This window comes from Equus asinus, chromosome 22 (genome assembly GCF_041296235.1).
Source record: "Equus asinus isolate D_3611 breed Donkey chromosome 22, EquAss-T2T_v2, whole genome shotgun sequence".
Taxonomy (NCBI): Eukaryota; Metazoa; Chordata; class Mammalia; order Perissodactyla; family Equidae; genus Equus; species Equus asinus.
Window position 1 is genome coordinate 11,092,640 of NC_091811.1, and position 7,271 is coordinate 11,099,910.

A 7,271-nucleotide genomic window follows, 5' to 3' on the forward strand; every position below is an offset into this window, starting at 1 on the left:
GACACAGTGGGGAGTGTGCACCATGGTGGGCTGCTCCAATGTGAACTTTTCAGCTTCTTGTAGTATGTCACGGGCGGTGGCAATGGCTCAGAAGCAAGGTGGCTAAACTTTGACTGATCCAACTGCTTAGTAAAATAGGCCATGGGCATCCTGCTGGGCCTGAGGTTCTGGGCCAGGACTCCCAGACTAAGGCCCTGATTTCCTTTACAAAGAGATCAAAGGGATTTCTCAAATCTGGGAGTCCCAAGGCTGGGGCAGTTAATAATTTTTCTTTAACTTGATTGAACACATTCTGGCACTCTTGTGTCCACATCAAAAGCTTGAGGTATCTTCCCTTTAAGGCCTCAAATAGAGGTTTTAAAATTAATCTGAAGTTGAGTATCCAAATTCGACAGAAGTCTGCCATTCCTGAAAAATCCACGCAATTGTCGATGGATAGTAGGAGTCACAACTTGAGTGACTGCTTCCCTCCTGTCTGGGAACAGGATTCTCTGGGTTTCTCATATTCAGACCCTAAATAGTTAACAGTATTTTTAGATATTTGTGACTCTATCTATCTAGAGATAACATCAGATCCCACAAGATTACCCTTTGCCTTCCATTTTTTATACCAATTGCATGTCCAGGTTGTCACCTGTGCTTCTGGTCAACCAGCCACAGACCAGAGGTTCCCACAGCTCCCCTCCTTTGGATTTGATTAAGCCATTTTGATAGAGCACCTCACAGAACTCAGGAAAACATTTTACTTAGCAGCCAGATGGAGAGTATGCATAGAGCAAGACACGTGGGAGAATGATGTGGAGCTCCCAAGCTCTCTCTGGGCATGCCGCTCTCCCCAATTCTCCCTGTGTTCACAACCCAGAAGCTCTCTGAACCCCATATTGAACTCAATCTTCAGCCCCTCTCCCCTCCTTGTAGGTTTAGGGAAGGGGATGTGGCTGAAAGTTCCAACCCTCTAATCACACAATTAGTTCCCCTGGATAGAGCCTCTACCCTTAGAGGCTTTCCAAAAGTCACCTTATTTACATAAATTGAGGTGTGATTGAAAGGGAATTCTTATGGATAACAAAGGACACCGTTTTCACTTTTATAATCTGGAGTTATTTCAGGAACTGAGGACAAAAGTAATTGTTATAAAAAAGACGCCCTTTTGGCTCTTATATCAGAAATTACAAGGGTTTTAGGAGCTTTGTGCCACAAATGAAATGAAGATAGTTCTGATTATAAATCACAAAGTCACACCAACCTATCAAAATTCCTGCTGAAGGCAGGGAAGTGTGATCAGACATCACCTGGGGGTGGTGGAGGATGAGGATCCAAAAGCATCTTTTAAATCCAGCCCTGTATAGCATTGACAGCTGTAATGTCTTCAATAAATCTATATTCCCATTTCCAGCCTTTTAATGGGTAAAATGGGTGTGTTCCATGGGAATCTCCTTGGCCTGATCAATCCTTGTTCTAAAAGCCTATTGATTACAGGAAAGAGTCCTCTTATGGCTTCTGGGGTCAAGGGGTATTGTTTCACCAGGGGCAGTGATAGGGGAATCTCTTCTTTCTCAGGTACTGGTGTATCTTGCAATAGGGCCATGAGCTCAATTCCCCAACTTTTAGGGGCTTGGATCTCTATCTTGTTCCCAGCTTATTGGGGCCCCTAACTTAGATAGCATGTCCCTCCCTAGAGGAGGAACAGGGCAGTCTGGTACATACAGAAAAGAATGCTTCTGTGTTTAGATCCTATTTCACAAGTAAAGGGCTCCAGAAATCTTTTGATCTCTCCTTTTCCTGATACCTCTTTTATGTCATCAGGAACTATAGCCAACTTTTGGAGATTCCAATGGATATATCTGTAGTACTTTGAGATATGAAATAATGTCAGGGCAGGGAGAATCCCCTTTCTTCCCTTTTAGGTTCTGATGGCTGGTCTAATAGTAAAATTGACACAAGACCAGATTAACCGGAGAAAAACCCAGTTTAATACATACATTTTGGAGACCATAAAGAAATAATGCTTAGAGAGTGAACAAAACAGGCAGGATATGTATCTTTTACATCCAGAAGCAAATTTGTGAAAAATTGGCAGGACAAAGAAACTTAGGTGTGGGGCAGGTAATTATTGGGGAATTTAGGATGAGATAGTAAATTAGCAAGGTTTGTTTATGCAGCTTCTTGGCCCTCAATCCCCTAGCTCTGGTGATAAGGATGCAGGGAGAACACCCTTCACATGGGAGATTCATTTTCTGCTTTCAGGGGAACAGAGACAGGAGGGTCAGAAAGCCCTTTTAGCTACACAAGTAACTTCAATTCAAAATAGCCAATATGTCATTGTGGGATATTTTGGGGTGGCCTGGCCTGGGCCCCAACAATAGGTATTAACTGTACTGCCCTGGGCCTTAGGGTTTATAGCCAAAGGCAGTCCCATAGCCTCTGGGAAGAAAAGCAGAGAGATTGTCCTCAGGGCCTTGTTGGACCTCTCCTAATTTAGAGCAGTTAATACGTGGCTGGCTTACTACTTGTGTGGCTTTCAAAAGCAGACTCCAAAAATATCCTAACTTTTCTTGATCATCAGAGTTATTGGGATTCTATTCAGGGTTAGTCCCCAGCACAGCCTTCCCATTAGGCCCAAGGAAATATTTCTTCTGACTCCAGCCTGGTGTCCAGCTCACAGCAAAGCAACTGGGTGCCCAGCTTCTCCCACCACTGCCACTGCCATTCTACTCATGGCCCCTGGGCCTAGCATAGAGGAGCCCACATGCCCTAAGGCCACTGCTCCCACCACCACCATCACTACTACTGTTGGGGCCACTCCTGCTGCCATGATGGGGCAGGGAGCACTGGGCCACCCCATTCTGCCTTCTGTGCCACCTTCCAATCTATGCCACATTCCCCTCTGGACCACCACCACTACCAATAACTCTGAGGACATGCCCATTTCAATCAAATCAACCAACTTACGCACACACATACACACACACACACACGCACAAGCCAGATACACCCAAACAGAGAGAAATCCAACTCCTGCAGGTCAAAAACAGAAGATGAAGTCCAACAATCTCCTAGATCTTTCCCAAATGAGGATCCCTGCTTTCATGCATTCAAAATGCAAATGGAGATACAGAGATTGGTGACTGGGAGAGTTGTATTGACTCACCAAAAAAATGCAAAACTGACTCTTGCAGGACAAAAACAGAAGGTGAAGTCCAATAATCCCCTGGATCTCTCCCAAATGAGGGACCTTCTTTTCCAATGAATCACTCACACCAAATGCAAATGGAGAGGCAGAAAATTCATGAATGCACATGTCATGGCGACTCAACTGACAAGACTCACATATAAGACAAAAGCATACCCACAAACAAAAACTGAAGTCCAAAGTGTTTCTCCACTCCAAGGGAGTATTGTGCCTAGGGCAGCAGACACCCTAGCCAGAAGGGAGGAGCAGCAGGGGAAGTCTCCCAGGTGAAGACTTACCCACAGCCTCTGGGGACCACCAACTGCTGAAACCCTCACCAGGACCATCCAGCCACAGGCACAAGACTCCTGAATTGCTTGCCAAAATTGATACCGAACCTCTTAATCTCAAGTTTGTGTGCCTGATGCACAGGAAGCCCACACTGAGACATCAGTGCTTAGAAATGGAGAAAGATTTATTCAAATTGTCAAACAGAGTAGATGGGAGCCTGGGTTCCCTCAAATCCACCTCCCTAAGAACAGGAACAGGGGTATTTTATGGAGCTAAGGGACTTGGTAGGAGGAGAGTTGGGGAAACACATGTCACTCCCAATTAGTCCCTGGGCAATCTGACTTCTGGACTTCCAGGGCTGCTGAGGACCTACCATTAGGTGATCACAACCTCCCCAAAGGTACTCTCTTTCTTCTGCAAAGCAAACTCATAAATCCTCTGGAAAACAAGCTCAGACCCCAAGTCACCCCTCAAGCTAAAAAGGAAAAACAGCAAATTGGTTTAATAACTACAGTACCCCTCATGTACCTGGTTTCATTTCCCCTCCTTTTTCTCACCCCCTAATCTCCAGGGAGTTCTTTATGAAAATTCCCATAAGTGTCTGGAACCTTCTGGACAGCTCAGGCTGATATACGCCCCAGGCTGCAGAAAGTGTGTGTCTGGTGCTCAGAGGAGAAGTTGCACTTGAAGTCCAGGTTTTAACTCATCTGTGTATAGGTATGAACTGAAGCTTAAGAATCAGTGGGCAAAATAAGGGAGGGAAAGTAGGGATGGAAGAGAGGGCACTGGTGAAGAGAACCTGAGATTTAATTGTAGGGTAGTGGAATTCAAAATGTCTCTCCCCAATATTTCATTTTGTAAATCAACAGCTGGTTTAGTTTTCCAGGCCAGCTCTCATGACATGTCTTAATATGGCCAGTTTATACTATTTAATGCACCAAAGCAACAAAACCCTCCTTATTACATTGTATCTCTTTGTTCTGGGTTCCAGTTGGGGATTCCAGAAACTCACTTTTCTCACAACCCCAGAAATAAAAGTCCTCCCCTCTGAATCTCACTAATAACCCCACTTACATGGACCTAACTTTCTCTTGTGTCTTGATGACAGTGGCAGACGATGGGGCACTGAGGCTTCCTGGCATGGGCTGAGCAGGAAGAGAAAGAACCACATCTGGAGTGGGTGGGAAAGAAGAGATAGCGGGAGCAAAAAGCCAAAGCCAGCCCAGGGCTGTGGTTCTCTTTTATTTTTCTAGTTAAACAATGATTTATTGCTTGAGTACATAGACAAATCTATGCAACCAGGGAGAGGCTGTTGATGACTCATATTTCTAAGTGAAGGAGAGAACTTGTCTAGTCTTATAATATCTAGCCAACTGGTGAATATGGTTCTCAATCAGAATCAGATGGAATTTAACGTCCTTATCCTTTCTGTTCCTCTCAAGATGCTTTCAAACTTCAACAGCTTTCTTAAGTAAGACTTAAGACCTTTAATCCTTTGTAACTAAGAATTCTGAAGATTTTATTGCCTATCAGAAAGCATACTTGTGTAGTGCCATGTGAGTTTCTCAGTACCACATCAATTTGTGAGGGGGTCAGGCCCTTATTGGCTAGTTTGTAGATCTACTCTTTTGTGTCATCATATATCAACTTCAGCCAGGTGGAGATGCTGTGGTGGAAGGGCAGAGCCTACTGGAACAAGCCCTTCCAAGAAGCATGCATGTGACCCATGATGGCAGTGTTCAGGCAGCAAAAAGAGCCCCAGGGCTGTGGTTCTTAAGAAAAACTGACTCCACAGGGGGCTGGGCTGAGCACCTCTGTTTTTCCTACAAGGTTTACAAAAAAATAATCTATATTATTAATGATTCTTTCCTTTACTCAATTTCATTTCTGACTCTGGGTCTCCATTCACCTATACTAGCAGATAAAAGCATCACATCAGGTCCTCTTGGGTTTCTTGTCCCCTCATCTCTCTTCTTCTTTAATCCATCATCTATGGTTCTGGGTCTTAAGCAAGGCATTGGAGGTGGGAAGGAGCATATGGTCCTGGTCTAACTGCCACCTCAGGAGAGAGATGTTCACACATCCTGCTACTTGGCCAATGTTTGGAGTACAGGAACTTTTTCATAAGGTGGCCACTTCTGCCTTGATCAGTTCACACATGTGTGGCCATAGGTACGGCAGTGGACTGAATGTTTATGTTCCTCTCTCAAATTCACATGTTGAAATCCTAACCTCCAAATGATGGGATTTGGAGCTGGGACCTTTAGGAGGTGCTTAGGTCATGAGGGTGGAATGCTTGTGAATGGGATTAGTGCCCTTAAAAAAGAGGTCCCAGAGAGCTCCCTTACCCCTTGCACCACGGGAGGACACAGTGATAAGATGACTATGAACCAGGAAGTTGGACCTCACCAAATACTGAATCTTCTGGTGCCTTCACCTTAGACTTCCCAGCCTACAGAACTGGAATTGCTTCTGTTGTTTATAAGCTACCCAGTGGATATTTTGTTATAGCACCCCAAATGTACTCAGACAGGTACACTTAGTTTGACCTGCACATTTGAGCCAATTAAAAATTAAGAGTTTTTAACTTAAACTTTGATGTAAAAAAATCAAAAGAGGGGCCAGCTCCATGGCCAAGTGGTTAAGTTCATGTGCTCCACTTTGGAGGCCCAAGGTTCCACCAGTTCGGATCCAGGCCTCAGACATGGAACCACTCATCAATCCATGCTGAGGCAGTATCCCACATAGAATAACCAAGAAGGACCTACAACTAGAATACACAACTATATACTGGGGGGCTTTGGAGAGAAGAAAAAAAATATCAAAAAATCTGGCAACGCTGGGCCCCTACTCCTGTTGGGCAGCAACAGGCAGACCCTGAGTAAGAGCTGCTCCAGGATGCCATGGCCCACCACTCCTCATAGTCTTTTATAACCGTTGTGCTTCCCTCCTTTATGTCACCTCTCTAGCCCCTGTAGGCCTCTGAGCTGCAACTCCTGGCGTAGATACACCTATTTTCTGGAATCTTACCTATTCCTACCCCTCTTCCTTGCCCTGCCAGCCAGCTACTGAGAACAGTATGTGGGTTATTTCTGCTCTATGAACTTAAAAGAGCTCTGTCTCCCTCTGATGGCCTCCTGCTTTCCCTCCCTCATCACCTCAGTAAAGTGGTATCTTTGCCTAGTCTGGAGGAGACTCTTCTTCTTCTTTCTGCTGAATAAAACATTTTGTTTAAGCACATAATAAATTATCTCCCCCTGAGGGCTTATGCTTTTGGAACATAAAAGCCAGAAAGACTGGAAAGGCTTTTTTTAAAAAATTTCTGTTACATTCCTTCAGGAAATGAAGGACAGAAACTGCTCAAATAAAGGGAAGAGAAAAGGAGGGAAAAACTCCACTGTAAACTAACATATAATAATATGATACAGCCATGATTACTTATTTAACAAAATAATACATGCACGTTTTGAAAGTTCAAAGATTACAGAGGTGACATATTGGGAAATGAGTGTACCCAGATATCCTACCACCCAGAGATGACTACTATTCACTTATTCTTTCAGAGTTGCTACTTGTAATTTTTTTCAGAAATAAGATCATGCTCCTATATTGTTCTATAGCTTGATTTTTTCCCCCATAACAATATATTGAGAACACCTTTCCATGTCAGTCCATACTGATTTATCTCATTGCTTTTATTGGCAGCAAGATTCTTCGTGTATGATTGAACTATTTATTTCTCCAATCTCTAGTGATGGATCTTTTGGTTGTTTTAAATTTTTATTATAAGTCTTTACAAAACTTGTAC

General features: G+C 43.8%; 1 pseudogene; it reads right to left on the reverse strand.

The window, feature by feature from the left end:
• Positions 1–4,728: 4,728 nt before the first annotated feature.
• On the reverse strand, positions 4,729–5,191 carry LOC123279823 (small ribosomal subunit protein uS15-like; annotated as a pseudogene).
• Between the last annotated feature and the right edge of the window lie 2,080 nt (positions 5,192–7,271).